The sequence below is a fragment of the Lissotriton helveticus genome, chromosome 1_1, assembly GCF_964261635.1.
Source record: "Lissotriton helveticus chromosome 1_1, aLisHel1.1, whole genome shotgun sequence".
NCBI lineage: Eukaryota > Metazoa > Chordata > Amphibia > Caudata > Salamandridae > Lissotriton > Lissotriton helveticus.
In genome coordinates, this window is record NC_136057.1 from 324,434,428 (window position 1) to 324,450,370 (window position 15,943).

General features: G+C 43.4%; 1 long non-coding RNA gene across 1 annotated transcript; it reads left to right on the plus strand.

Moving 5' to 3' along the window:
- The first annotated feature begins 9,827 nt into the window (after positions 1 to 9,827).
- LOC144802867 (uncharacterized) lies at positions 9,828 to 15,686 on the plus strand. The gene is made up of 2 exons (XR_013605492.1): positions 9,828 to 11,162; positions 15,510 to 15,686. It is a non-coding gene; the product is annotated as an uncharacterized LOC144802867 (long non-coding RNA).
- Positions 15,687 to 15,943: the final 257 nt, after the last annotated feature.

A 15,943-nucleotide genomic window follows, 5' to 3' on the forward strand; every position in this document is an offset into this window, starting at 1 on the left:
CTTCTCGACCTTCCTAAATTTCTCCTAGCCTCCCAAGCCATTAAAGGACTTCACTGGTTATTGGTAGGTAAAGAAATCAAATGTAATGCACTTTGCCTTACCAACAAAGCCCTTCACAACTCTGGCCCAGAGTATCTTAAACAAACCCTTTCCTGGTACGAACCCAGAAGAGACCTGCTATCAAGAAGATCATTGAAAGTTACCCGCCCCAGATTCAAAACTAAAATTAGGTGGTAGTTGCTTTGCTTCAGGAGCTTCTAAACTTTGTAATCTCCTACCCTTCAAAATCAGAGCCGCTCCCTCTTTATTAACCTTGAGAAAGCTGCTGAAAACCTGGTTCTTTAACAACTAGCATCAACTTCAGTCTTTGTATTTGTTATGCCGAGGCAGCGCCAAGACACCTCTAGATATACATGCGCTTTTATAAATGTATTAACATGACACAACACAGAGGAACACAGCTGGTCAGGTCTGACTGCTGGATGCTTGGATAATGTCATCACAGACTCCTTGGACCTTGAAGCCACCATCCTGTCTTCGGCTTAAACCTAACCACAAAGCAATGGCAAGTTCTCAGCACTCTCTTTCCAGCTCTGGATTTCTCTCTTTCCTAATACCATTGTTATTCGGTGCTCTTTTTATGCTAATGATTCTCAATTCATTTTAAAACTAGACACTGATGTGACCGTTCTCAAAATTAACTGCAAACATGGTATCACTTTCACTGCCCAATTGATGGACTCCAACTCTCTGAGGCTAAATGCTTCTAAAACTGAAAGCCTGGTGTTCAGGGGCTCTAGTACCTGGAGCCATGCATGGTGGCCAGATGGGCTTACATCTTCACCTCCTCCACTCTAGTCTTGTAGGAATTTAGGAATCTTCCTCAACACTGAGCTGTCCTTTCAAGAACATATATCTAGAACGGTTTCTGAATGCTACTTCCTTCTGAAAATATTTCAGAAAATCCTTCCTTACATCCCTCAGGAGCAGAGAACAACTGTCCTCCAAACAACACTTTTTTCGCGACTAGACTTTTGCAATGCAGTTTTTTCTGAATCTCCGAAAGAAACAAAGAGCTCACCTCCAAACCATACAGAATGCTGCAGCACATCTTCTTCTTGGGCAAAAAAAATTTAATTTGAGAAATCTGCCTGGCTTAATATTGAGACAAGATGCATGTTCAAAGTGCTATGCTACTGTCAACGATAATATGCTACTATGAACAGTATTAAACCCCCAACACATCCAGAATCTTTTTATACGGTATGTACCTATACACTCCCTCCATTCATCTTCGGAAAATATTCTTTTTGCAACTAGTCCTCTCTTCCAACGGTTTAGAGGTCGCTTTTTAGGTCTCCGCCTAGCGAAGGCTGCGCTTGCGCAGTCTCGCTGGGGAGAACTGATGTTTCCCAGAGTGGGGCTTGAACCCGCCCCTCTTCTCCGTTGGCTGGCTTCCTAAACGGAGGCCAGCCATTGGAGGAGAGGGGCATCACTCCGTTTAAGCCCTGTATTTTTGGGATTCGGGGGTGTGTTTTTTAGGTTCTTTCTCTTTTCTTTCTGTCCTCTTCCCATTGGCTAGAATTTTACATTCCAGCCAATGGGAAGAGGAGAGAATGAAAAACACGCCCCCCAGTCCGAAAATGTCGGGGCTTTTCGGAGAGCCATTTCTGCTGGACCGCTGCTGGAAGAACTAGAGAAGCTGCCGAGTCCTCCGCCCCAGCCGGTGAGTGCTTGCTTTTCTGCCCGTTGTGCTCGCTTTTCTGCCCCCCACCCCCTGTTGCCTCGTTTTGCTCGCTTTTCTGCCCCCACCCCGGTTTCCTCGTTCTGCTCGCTTTTCTGCCCCCCACCCCCACCTCCCTGTTCCTCGTTGTGCTCTCTTTTCTGCCCCCCACCCCACTGTTGCCTCGTTGTGCTCGCTTTTCTGCCCCCCATTCCTCGTTGTGTGTGTGTGTGTGGCTCTGTGTGTGTGTGTGTGTAGGGGGGGCGTTGTGTGTGTGCGTGGCTCTGTGTGTGTGTGTGGTGGGCTCTGTGTGTGTGTGTGTGTGTGTGTGTGTGTGGTGGGCTCTGTGTGTGTGTGTGTGGTGGGCTCTGTGTGTGTGGGGGGCTCTGTGTGTGTGTGGCTCTGTGTGTGTGTGGGGAGCTCTGTGTGTGTGTGTGTGTAGCTCTGTGTGTGTGGGGGGGGCTCTGTGTGTGTGGGGGGGGCTCTGTGTGTGTGGGAGGGGCTCTGTGTGTGTGGGGGGGCTCTGTGTGTGGGGGGCTCTGTGTGTGTGTGGGGGGCTCTGTGTGTGTGTGTGGGGCTCTGTGTGTGTGTGTGGGGCTCTGTGTGTGTGGGGGGGCTCTGTGTGTTGGGGGGCTCTGTGTGTTGGAGGCTCTGTGTGTGTGGGTGGGGCTCGTGTGTGTGGGGCTGTATGTGTGTGGGGGGCTGTGTGTGTGGGGGGCTGTGTTTGTGGGGCTGTGTGTGTGGGGGCTGTGTGTGTATGTGGGGCTGTGTGTGTGGGGGGGGCTGTGTGTGTGGGGGGGACTGTGTGTGTGTGTGTGTGGGGCTGTGTGTGGGGCTGTGTGTGTGTGGGGGGCTGTGTGTGGGACTGTGTGTGTGGGGCTGTGTGTGTGGGGCTGTGTGTGTGGGGCTGTGTGTGTGGGGGGGGGCTGTGTGTGTGTGTGTGTGTGGGGGGGCTCTCTGTGTGTGTGAGTGGCTCTCTGTGGGTGTGTGGGCGGGTGCAAATGCAATAGGTCTCGCATTTGCGAGAGATTAAGCTATTGACATTGTAAATGACAATGCCATTTATCTGTTTTCAAAACCAACACATAAATAAAAATGTTGTAATTTACAATGCCAATAGCTCTAACTTTGGCAAAGGCGAGACCGTTGAATTGTAAATGCTTGTTTAGCTACCTCACAGCCAATGCATGAAACTCATGATGACCACCTCGCAGTGCCACCATGTCCCAAGAAACTATTGAAGGCTCATGTTATCTCACTTGCAACTACTTTATCTACCTCCATCCCCCAGCATAGTGATCTTAGCTCCAGGATATTTTTTTCGAGTAACTATTTGCGCTCTACCAATATTCTATTCATTCATTCTTTAGTCCAACTCCTAAAGTGAAGTGAGCCAAAGCTACAAATAACACCGTGTTAAGCAGTAAAGTTTAAGCTCAGGCTTGAAATCATGGGTCCTTAGTACATAGGAATTACATCCAGTGGTAAAATACCCCTCTTTGCAGCATTAAAACTATGCATTCATGCTTACTTCAATATTTACAACCAAGCTTAAATAGTCAGAGTGGATTTTTCTGCAGCTAAATGGTATTTTCTTCTTTCCTAATGTGTGGTATCCATCTAACTATAATCATTCATTCCTGCTAGCCCTTTACATTCTACCCATTCTGTAACATAGACCTGGCCGCCAGGGAGTGATCTGTCAACTCAGGAGGGTTCCCAATGAAGGTTTCCTATCTTTGGTTAAGAGAAGTCACTATTATCAAGGTAACAGTGAGACGGGTTTACTCCTCCTAGAGCAGGACAGCAGCAGGTGTTCACTTAGTGGGATAATGGAGGTAGCAGAAATAATGTTTTTAATGTTCATCTCAAGGATCAAAGAAAGAGCTTGAAGCAAGACCAATAAATAGTGACATGGGTTGCTTTTATACAGGAATAGGGTCACTTGCAACAATCCTTTTAAGTTAGAATGCGTTTATCCACTTTCCATGACCTAACGGAAATCCTCTAGGTATACTTTCCAAAACCTCTTCTCACCACAATAGCAGACAGAGTAATTACAAGATAAGATTGCTTGCTGAGATACACTGAACCATTGGTTCATAGCAACTACCAGACAACTGGAAGCCTGCCAGTTTGTATGCATTCCCAAACCTGGCATGTGAGAACCCTTGATAATCTGGAGTTTATCTCTTTCCCTTCCACCCCATTCTGCACATGTCCTATCAGAGACCATCCTGCTTGACGCAGACTAAGAAATGTTATTGTGACACTCAGCACCACATTCCCTGGCAGAGGAACGCCTTCCATGTTAAGAGAGCTCCACCGGTCTGGCAAGAATATCTGTGCCTTCAGGACTTCCACTGGGGCGGTGGTCCACTGTAGGTACATATTTATGCAGAGCTGGTGCCATAGTTTTTACCCACATGGTATTTCTATATTACTACAGCTGCAGTTTGTCTGAGGAAACTAAGCCAAAATGCCCCTGACATGTAGGACGTGTTTTTCCTGCACTCCAAGTCCACTGTCTATTTTCACTACTCAGGTCGGCCATGTCTCCTTAAATAGGAACTCAGACTCCAGAAGGAGGAACACTAATCACCATTGTCTCAGTCTAAAACCTGAATATTACCAGGATTAGCCTGAGACTCAGATCTTGAACTCTGTTCCACAGACAGCCTACCACACTGTCTGTGGCCGCTCAGAGAACTTTCCTTCTGCTCAAGCGGTTAGATTTAAGAGAAAAGGTTCACCAAGAGTCTACACTAGGCCATCTTAAAGAAATGATGAATCACATTCTCACCTTCACCTAGGATTCTTCAAAATAAAAGTTTCTAATGTCAGCAGAGTTATCAACTTGAGCCCTCCTCTGTCTGTTCTCCATGGAGCGTCCAATGTTCCTTTCAAGATTTGCTTCCTGCACACTCTCAACACACGGTTGAGTAATTTAACCGATTAATGCATCAATGTAAGTATAAGCCAGTTTCTCCCCTTATCCCTCCCTATACCTTGCCACCGGTGTGTCCTCCTATAGCATGCTAATAAAGCAAGCCACACTGTATAGTAATTACGATAAATACAACTCTTTTCCCTCTTGTCTAATCGGCCCGACCCAACAGGTTCCTAGTTCTAAATCAGCGCCACTCGGAACTGTTAAGAGCCCACTATAATCCACTCACTCGGGGTGGAGCCATCGGCATCTCCAACCCTGAACCTCCATCAGACTCCATGTCCGGCAGCTGCAGTGACACCACCATACCTCAGTAGACAGGGGCATTGTAGAACATAGACCGCAAACTCGGTCTTGCAGGTCAAAACCTGTGTGATGGTATGAGGATGGTCAGTGAAACCGTCCATGAAGGTTTTTGTATTTTCCCCATGGACGCATGCCTTACAGGTCTTACAGCGATAAAATCCTTTGTTTTGTTGCCACCAAGACGTTTTGTTGAAGGGTTCTGGACTGGTATCAACTATTCTGTCACGTAGTGAAGGAGCCTTACTGAAAGTGAGGGAAACTTTCTTAGGTAGGGAAGAACCAATTATAGAGTCCTGGGTCACTAGAGGCCAGTGTTGATTCATAATTTTGTAAATTTCATTGTGTTGCCTACTGAAACCCGTTATAATGCGGAAGTTGTTCTTTTCCGCATCCATCCTACTCTTAGTCTCCACAGCTCCAACTACTGTTTGATCCAAAGTTTTAACCAGGAGGTCCTCCCTAGTTCGTATCATAGATTTTTCTATGGCTTTTCGAACCGTCTGTTCAGAGTAACCTCTTTCCAAGAAACGCATCATGCTCTCCTTTTGAGCCAGTTTGAGATCTAAGGGGTTACTACATACTCGGCGTAAACGAAGCATCTCCCCATAGGGGATGCTTGATATTAGATGTGCCGGGTGTGCACTGGCAGCATGAAGAATACTATTTCCTGCAGTCAATTTACGATGAATTCTACTTTCAAGGTTACCATTGTGAAAATACACTTCAGTGTCAAGGAAAGTGATGGATTCCTGGCTAAGGGTTGCTGTAAACTTGAGGTTGAGATTGTTGTTATTTATACTCTCAATAAAGCTTAAAGCCTCCTCCTTGTCACCCTTCCAAATTATCATCAAATCATCAATGTATCGGTACCATGCAATCAGTTTGTTGCTAATGATACTTTGGTAGTTTTGCCTGAGGACCAACTCCTCCCAAGCCCCCATGTGTAGACACGCAAAGCTCGGGGAGAAGCTGGCCCCCATAGCCACCCCCTGAAGTTGGCGATATAATTGGTGATTGAACAGGAACAGATTGTTTGCAAGGCAAAATCGGAGCATACTCAACAACATTCTATTATGTTCTTCAAATTCAGGGCCTCTTCTTGATAGATAATGTTCCACAGCTGCAAGACCATCAGAATGCGAGATGCTGGTATACAGCTCTGTTACATCCAAGGCAATTAACCAATCACCCGCCACCCATTCAATGTCCATGGTTTTAGTTAAAAAATCCCCGGTGTCTTTTAAATAAGAATCTAAATTCCGCACATACCCCTGCAAAAAATAGTCAATATATACAGAGGTGTGCTCCAAAAGACTGCCCCTAGCAGAAATTATCGGTCTGCCCGGTGGGTGTAGGGGGTCTTTATGCACCTTGGGGAGAAAGTACAAAATAGGTGTGATTGGGTGATCAGTTTTTAGATATTTGTACTCTGCCTCGCTGATAAGTTCAGATGCCTTCCATTTGGCCAATTTTTGATGGTAACCTGTTTTGACTGAAGTCAATACCTGAAGTTGAACACGCTCATAGCATGTCCGGTCATTGAGTTGTGCATAGGCTTCTTGATCGTAGTTGGTCCTGGACATAAGGACCACATTGCCCCCTTTGTCACTTCCTCTCACAATGATTTCCTTATCCTTGGATAGTCGTTTTGTTAGAGCTTCATATTGCTGAGTACGGCCATTGTATTGCCACTTTTTCCTAGCGGTTTCACTATGTAGTTGTTTTAAGTCCCCCACCACGCTCTCGTGGAAGACATCAATATTGTCCTTTGGTAAAATTTGTACAAATACAGAGGGTGGCCTGAATTGGGTTTCTGTTGAAATTCTATTGCCCCTTTCATCAAATGTTTTGCCATCATCATTCAAAGTGCTTTCATAGCCAATCCCTTCTGTTTCCCACAGTTCAGTAATAATTTGTGTCCCTTGGGTGGCATTCGTTGTATCACTATCAGTGTTCGTTGTCTGAAATGGATGATTTCTAGCTCTATCTTTCAAGGCGTAGAATTTTCGTAGTTTAAGTTTGCGTACTGCCTTGTACACATCACATCGTGTGGCTGAACAGTTAAAGTTACATGGGGAAGCATAGGTTAATCCTAATTTGAGGATTTCTTCTTCTTTTGATGTATACTTCAATGATGTGAGGTTAACGATGGTGCGGTTACTGTCCCCCACTATTCACTTGTATACATTCTCTGTACCATGTAAATGTATTTTGACCTTGGACTATTTTCATTGTTTTATTCGGGTACCATACTTTACTTTAAAAGATGCATTATATCAAACCTAAGATTGTGCTTGTAATTTAATTTCGTAATCAATTTTTAAATATCAACATAAGCCGACAGGTTCAAAATCCACCTCATACTAAAATAATACAAGTAAAAACACTGAACACAAAAAGCCAGAGAAACATGCCATTGGAAGCCACAACCAGCATTTTACTATCAACAATGTGCACACATACACATACAATAACAACATACATGAATCAATGAGGGGGAAAAGGGGAATAAAGACACAATGGGTTGAAAGTCAGTGGACTCAAAAGCAAACATCTAACATTATACCACAATGAACACCCACGATATTCTAAACCATAGATCCATAATCCCATGTATTTCTTCCTTCTTACATCATGGGTATCAAAAGCTTACATCTATCAGTTGTTTAAAGAATTCTTGTGGACCATATAGATGGGGATATATATGTTCCCAAAGCTCACACCCAATTCGACTAGACCTGTTGCTGTGGTCGATTGATCTTTTCAGACGTCTACTCTCTCATTCACTCCATTAACTTATGCTGGTCTAATGTCCTTATATTGTAACTGCCTTAACTGCCTAACGATTTATTTTCTTTGTCTGTTTTTATGTATGCACTTCAATCACACGATCTCGCATTATATGCAAAGTACTCTGATACCTTAGGGTCTATCTAGCGCTATATAAAACCTATAAATAAATAACAAATAATATTGAAGGTAAAGTTTTACTGAAGGAGACACCAAATCTGCATAAGGACCGGACAGAGAACTGCAACTAGTTATCATTTCATTTTTTCATGTTTTTAAAGTGTGCTTTTCACAACATTTCACACACTTTTGTCCTCTACACAACATATGCAGTATCCAAAATAAATGTATAGTTACAAAAGTAAATGGACACTTCATTAAAGTCAACGAGCAGTTCAAATTACAAATGTTCTTCCCTATCTGTGGAATTCATGCGCAAGCTGTGAGAAAAACCAAAGGAAGACAACCTGAGAGTGGAGTAAATCTATGTTTCCGTTTCCCCCACTGTGCTTATGAAACAATAATTCAATGTGTATTTCCTTGAAAGTGGCAATACAGCAGGAATAGTAATTTTGCTAGTAGCATTGGGCATCTGTTCTTAAAATGGTGTTCGCAACACCTACTTAGGGGGCCTACAACTGTTTAGAAAATGAAATAATATAAGCAGATTAAGAAAGTACTTCTACACATAAAAGCAAAATGTAAAATTCTAAATCGAAAGAATTTGAAATTAGAAGCTAAAAATTAGATTGGTAAACTATGCTTGATTTGTGGGAGCAGAGCAAGTGAAGCAGACAGAATCTAGTATGAATGATCATTGGCCCTAATACAAGTATCGGTATGTGTCAGGAAAAAGACAGCATGTACCTACATTCATAGTGTATGAAAAGGGATAGGGAAACAGCAGCGCGAGTGATGGACCTGGAGTGGAGTACTTAAGATGGAGGTATAGTTACTAAGTGCCAAGTAAAGTCCACAGTGAGCTGTGGGGCTGATGCTGAGTCTGTTGGATAGAGCTGCAGTCATTTAGTGCCTAGTAAGCAAATCCAGTTTGGTTGGATTGTGCTTGGGTCACAGATAGATATGAAGTCATGAACTATCACTAGAAACCCTTACAATGGCTGTGTGAACGTGGAAGAATCAACTGGGTGGAGGTGCAGTCATAGGGAGTCAGGGAGAAGCCACAGAGACAACTGAGAGGTACTGGATGGGTCTCTTGGATGGTGTCCATGATCACACTACCCAGTCAATTGAATTTAACTGGTCCCAACTGGTCTCAACCAATATAGCCCTGTCGGGCCTGCATGCATGCCAACAGGTGCTCCAATATCTCCACAGAATGTCAGATGAAATTAATAAGGAATGTATGTATTTCATTGCCTGACCCCTACCTCTGTTTTCACCCCTCGTTTTCCTGCCTTTTCCGGTCTGCCTTTCTCTCTTTTTCACTAAATAAGTCCTGTGGGGTTAGCACTGATGTATAAACGGCGATTGATTCAACCTATGCTAACCCTGTAACGGTTTTCCAATGTTGTCTTGTATAAAAATAAAAAAATAAAAAGACATTTGCAAAATCTTAAAACATTAAAACAAATGAAATGGGAGGCATTTTCTTCTGGGAAAGGTGGACTCGACGCTGACATTCATCCCCAAGTGTAACTGACTGAAGTAGAGAAACCCTCTTGTGCATGAACTTGGCTTGGGCTTAAGAAAAGCCGTCCTCTGCTTCCGTGCGTTTCTATAACAAAAGACTGAAAAAATTAACCTTGCCCGTGGGGCAGCTGATCCTTCACAGACCTGGCCCTGCTCTAACTCCCGTCCCTACCGGTAATATTTTCCCTCTTCTGCCACATCGCGGCCTTTATTATGCTTTTGCGCGCAGACCTGGGGAGGGGGCTGATTGCACTATCGATGGCAGTTCCCCCTTCTCTGAATGGCGTCGTGAGCCGCCTCACACCGCGCCCAATTAAACCGAGGAGCGCGCGTAATGGCGCTAATTTGCCCCGCCCCCTGCCCCGGCGCGCGAGGCCCTGACGCTAGAAACGGAGCGACGTCAAAAGCCGTTGGTGAATGATCCCCCTTATTTTCCACGTCGCGCGGCGTGCTCGAGAAATGCACTTAGCCTCCTCCGTGGAACGGTTTTCTTATCCCCGCCAGAAAGGAGAAATGGGTTTCAGTGGGCGGCCTTTTGACAGAGCCATCACTTGAGCGGCAGGCAGGCGCGGTGGACTGCCAGCCGGAGGGATCAGGAAGTCGAGAGGAAAGAAAGCCGGGGCAGTCTGAGCCAGCCAGTCTGTGGGAGTTGGAGTGGAGAGAAAAACCGGCCCAGGCAGGGGTGGGAAGAGGAGGAAGCAGGCCTTGGCGAATCAGCTTGAAGGAAAGAGACTGGCCCAAGCTGAGCCTTTCTATCAGATAATGCTAAAAGGAACAGAGTCCGACTGGGACAATAAATAGTGTCCCCCGTTAGCTTAAAAAAAGGGCCCACGTTTGCAAATTATGCCACGTTTTGTGGTTATGATGATCGCTTCTTAGTGTTCTATATTTTCCTCAAGGTCTGCTTAAATCTTATTTCTCATATTTATTCTTTCTTTTCTCGTGGGTTCATCGGTGTGTTGTCCAGATACCTCCGCCATAATTGTTAAGTAATACGCCAGAACAACTTGAGTAAGTCATTTACTAAGGTTCATGACAACACACCCAAAGCAGGAGTGCTCAGAGAAGTTAGTAAACAGGAACTGAATAACTGTCAGCTGCAACTGACAGGCGAACTGTCACAGTAGAACTTCCAGCTGTGATCGTTCCAGCTGGTGACATCACTGCCATGCGAAAGGGAACGGGTCGCGCGGGGGAGAGGAAGGAGGGGTGGAGAAGGACAAGGGGAAACAGGAGCATAACAGTTTGAGCTTGTCAATACATGTCCTCAGACCTGCCATGTTTCCCAGGTCCATCCATGCGTCATGTGCTGCTCCAGTCCATGTTTCTTTCATTTGAATTCTGGGTCTTGTAGTCATGTTCAATAAGGCTGTAGTCCCAGAATTCAAAGAAAAAACCTGGACTGGAGCAGCTCATAATGCATGGACCTAGGAAACTTAGGACTGCACTCTATAGGGAATTTGTAAGGTAATAGGACACTGCATGCATTTGCTGTAGGCAACGTTTGTGGTAATATCGGGGATCAACGGTAAAATCTGGCCCACTCGGTCATGAAATATGAACACAAACTCCTAAAAAAGCTGCCCACACACTGCCCTTTCAGACCAGCTACTGCTAGATTGCCCTATAGGCCAGTATTCCCTTGGAAAGGAGATCCGGAGCAGGCAAAGAGGGTAAACGAGAAAAGCCAGGAAAACAGAGCAAAAACAGGAAAGCAAGGCCCTGCCGTGGGATGGAGAGGTAAGCATGAGCAGTCTGATCATTCTTTTTGTCGAAGGCAGGAGAATAGAGGAGAGTCAGACCAGGATGGGACAACCTGTAGGACACTAGCATGGGAAGAAAGTAAATCTAAGCCAGACGGGGAAGAGAGAAAAGCTTGGCCATGCTGATCCTGATTTGAAAAGCAAGAGAAGAGAGGTGAGCCAGGCAAGGATGAAAAGCTGGAGAAGAAAAAAGGCCTAGCTAGGCATGTATCAAGGCCATGGTAGACAGGAAACCCAGGACAGGTAGAAGACAGGAGGAGAGGCAAAGAAAGAGAGGAAAGACGGGCCAGGTAAGGGCACAGCATGCAGCCAAGGCGGCAGAGGTCAAGCAAAGGCCAGGGCAGAGGAAGAGAGTGGAGTCACATCAGGCAAGGGGAGTAGGGTTGCCACCCGAAAGGTTTTCTACCAGCACCACGTTTTTTTTTTTTTTAAATGTCCAGGCTGGTGCAAAAATAGGCCAAATAACCCTAAGTCGGTATTAGCCTTTAGTATTCACATACTTCAAACAAATATAAATAGAAAACACTTTTAAGTGTGTTCTAGAGCTGCATTAATGAAACCTGACGAATTAAAGTAAACAAAGGCAGAAAAGTCATGTTACAAATAAAGTAGTACTAGATATCTAAATGTTTTGATCATTAAGATCTACTGGATGTAGGGTTGTCATTTGGGGCCAGGTGGACATCTTATAGACATCTACAAAACACCAAACTATCCGTACGGCCAATTGAGTGATGTGTGTGTTTACACCAAAGTGTGTAATCACAGAAGGTAGCATGGGTAAGTCAAGGACAGTGCCAAATGCGTGGTGGTATGTCAAGTGAGTGAAATAACAGTTGCAGCAGCATTCAGCGTTGGCGGCATCAGCAGGAGCAATGCAGCTTTTAAAAATAGTGGACATACCTCTCACTGTGAACTTGCACAATATAAGTAAAATGACAATTGTATAAGCAATCAAAGTTGGCAACCTGAGCATAGGTATCTTATTTAGTGCCAGCCTAGCCAGAGGTGCCTGTGGGCGCTCTTTTTTTTCATCCCAAAAGAGCATAATCACTGAGTGGCCAGTAGTGATACTTCCAAACAAGCAAAACAATATTTGGAGAAGTTGGTGACATGAGCTGGAGTTTTAAAGGATACTGCATATTGTAATACACTCTTGTAGCAATAAGAATAATTGAAAGAATATTCAAAGTTCTCATATCTGAGCAGAATAGTTTTATGTTCCACTACGGCCACATTTTGTGCGGGATTTGTGTCCGAACCCCTCTCATGCATCCAAATATGTACAGGCTCCAGCTATGCAAGCCCTCATCGGGTTGTGGATCAGACCCTGGCTAGGCCTGGACACCAGAGGGGCTCCTCAGCCAGCTCTTCATTCAGGATTTGACTCATCTCTGAAGAGGCCACATGGACCAGCACCAAAAGAAAAGACAACAGAAGATCTCGGAGCGGAATGTCTGATAGTTGCCACGATTTGACTCATCTCTGAAGAGGTCACTGGAATCAGCACCAAAAGAAAAGACAACAGAAGATTACGGAGTGGAATGTCCGATAGTTGCCATTCCCCCTCTCACCTGGTACCCCTGCACATTTGGGGTTGGTTTTCTGACCCCGAGGGTACTCCTCAATTCTGGCTTTCTTCCTGTATCCTATTTTTAACTGTAGTACACTATACCTGCCTGTAATAAAGTACTTTTCTTCATAAAAGCTAGTACTGGCTAGACATTCACAATATTTATAGTTGTCTGAAGTGTTACACTGCTCCTGGAGTAAGCCTCATTTGCTCGGCCCAGACACAGTGTGACAGTCAAGTGGTAAAAGGGAGAGCTTTGTATGTGTTTAGGTCCCAAGAAAAGGTCTCACTGTGCTACGGTATGTGGGCATTCTTATGTAAGCTACTCGTTAAACCTTGATGATCGCAGCACCACCTCACGTGCTTGGTGATGTCTTTCTGGGAATACCAGAGATGATGAAGAGGATGTGATAAGAAAAATGATTTCTTTTTACCACTACTCTTGTCAGTGTAATTCTTATCCAGTTCCCCCCTTCAGCTCACATCTGCAGCTTGGTGATGAGGATGATGATGATTATTAGTTTTATTATTAAGCTTTTTAAACTCGTGCACCAAAGCATCTGTGCGTTAGGAACAGCAATACACAGAATAAAGGACACGCACATAAAGAGAAAACAATTGAACTTTGAACTATTTTGATGTAGTTTGGTATCTGTGTATAAATGCCTCTATTCTCTCCTCATTTCAGTAGCATCCTCTTCAGGACGTTTCACTATTTTAATTCAACCTGGACATAATCATGTACTGAGTTTATTCCTCCAAAACTTCAGGTGGGACCCATACTGTAGCTGAATGTGGCAGACCTTTATATGTGTGTATTATTTCATACAAACCCTTCTTCCATTCTATTCTCTTCATATCAATTTAAACACTTTTTGTTCAACATGCGGTTCAGTCTTTCCACCAGCCCATTGGCTTCTGAATGATTTTAGGTCATGCTTACATTGTATCTTGTTATATTTAAAAAGTTCTTCCATTTCATTGGATACCAGTTGTCTACAGTTACTAACATATTAGGAAACTCCCTCACACAACAAACTCAGTAAAATATTTTTTAAATCACTCCCAACCTTATACTCTGCTCACTTTGAAAAATGATTCTGTGCTATAAATGCTTATTAGAGATGCCCAGTATTGCTGCCGAATGGTCCCATACATTTTCAAAGCCTCTTCCGGGAAATTTTCAGTGACATTTTACATCAAATGTGCTCAATACATTATTGCATACCATCTTTACACAAGGCAACAATTTCTGATGTTTTGCTTGATATTGGTATTTTCCATGTCATCATGATCGGCATGCAAGTTCTCAATTAATCTACTCCACATTCTCATGGGCAATAATTAATAAGCTTTCACCCCAGACAATCCCACCATTCTGTACAATCCATAGTTCACATCATCATCCCAAATGTATTATTTTCCTTCATTACTGGAAGGCTATGCTACGCTGACCCATTGATATATATTATTCATATTAAAATCTTTCACCACCACCCGCCAATTTTCTACCTAAACTCTAAATTCAGTGCAATTCACATTGACTAGCACCTTTAAAACCACAACTTTCTTAGCTCTTTCTTCACAAACCATTTGAGACAAGCAACCAGCTACCTTATTATGGGCTTCTGGAAGACCCGAACTTTCCTATAAATTCCTATACACAAACAAGAACGTTCCTATAAATTATTATCAACTTGTTTGTTTATGAAATCTGTCTGAATTACAAATCGTTTCCTATATGAAAGTCCCAAATTGTTTTGCTAAAAGAATGCTTATACGTTCCCTTTCAATTCAACAGTGCCTCAACTCAAGACCTGTCAATAATTTGAAATCAGACGCTATTGTTATTTTTTTGTTTAATTGCTGAAAATAACACAATTTCCAAAACAAACTGATTCATGCTTCTGTGTTTAATACATTCCTAACACATGTTTTATTTAATCTCTTTACAATTTAAAAAAAAACAACTTCATTCTCTTCTGTCTATTTGAAGTCTACCCCCATTCGCAATACTCCTTATATGCTTTGCACTATCTACTAAGTTCTTAAGAAAGATTGAATAGAACTCAACCATGCAAAAAGCGAGATCACCGGGCCACTGTCTTTTGGGGGCTAGTTGTATTCAAACCTAGATTGGCATTAGGCCGAATTCCCTTGCCTCTGATGATGTGACCCACATACATATTTGACCTCCTTTTCCCTGAACTGGAATTTCCATAAAACCTATTTGATTTTATGTTGTGTTATCTATTATTTATAAAGCACACATTATCTGGTGATTCACACGATACAGAAGAAAATAATGTGGATTTACAGATAAAACTACATGAATTTAGCGTGAGTGGTAAAGTGATAAAGATGAAGCAAAGTTGCATTGGTAGCCAGTCCCACTCCCTTGCATTAGCCTCTAAGACTGTGATGCCTCCAAACTTTGCTGTTTTTGTTTTGGGAATATCCAAAAACACCGGACAGGTGGATTGCAGAGCTTGCTGGGGATGTTGAAGATGGAATTTAGAGGCTACAAAATGGGTTACATTTCAATTTATAGTCAAATGGCAATTATTGAGGCTCAAAAAAAAAAAACTTTTTTAATGTGCAACCATGGAAGGTATTTTCAGATGGGTGAATAATGGCTATGACGATATAGGCCACTCATGATGCAATATACATGTTATCTACCGTATGGACGTTGCTCATTAAACAACTATATAACAGATCCACCTCACATGTTTGTTGCCTTCCTTTCAGGAATACTACGAAGGATAAAGATAGATGCTTGTCAGAAAACATCCCGCTTATCACCTGACCTCAAAAGGAGCTGTGTTTTACTTAAGCTGTGCTAGTGTGTCCATGGACCGAGACCTGCCTTACACCAAAAGGAGATTCCAGCTGCTTGTCCCTGAAGGATCAGCTACCTCTGCCCGTGGGGCTCCTCCGAACAGCTCCCTTTGCTAATGACTTCACCTCACCCTTCTGCCACCAAATCCCTGAACACCAGCCCGAATGACCGATCTGTATCTGACTTTGCTGTGGGGTTCTGCTCATCAACAGATTAAGGACCTTCAGTTCAGTTCAAAAGACTTTATTCGAATTGAAATAACAATTCATAAAAGTATACAAATAAAAAGACACAATTTAAAATATTATCTTTTTCATTCTGATTTAAACATTACTAAGGTTTG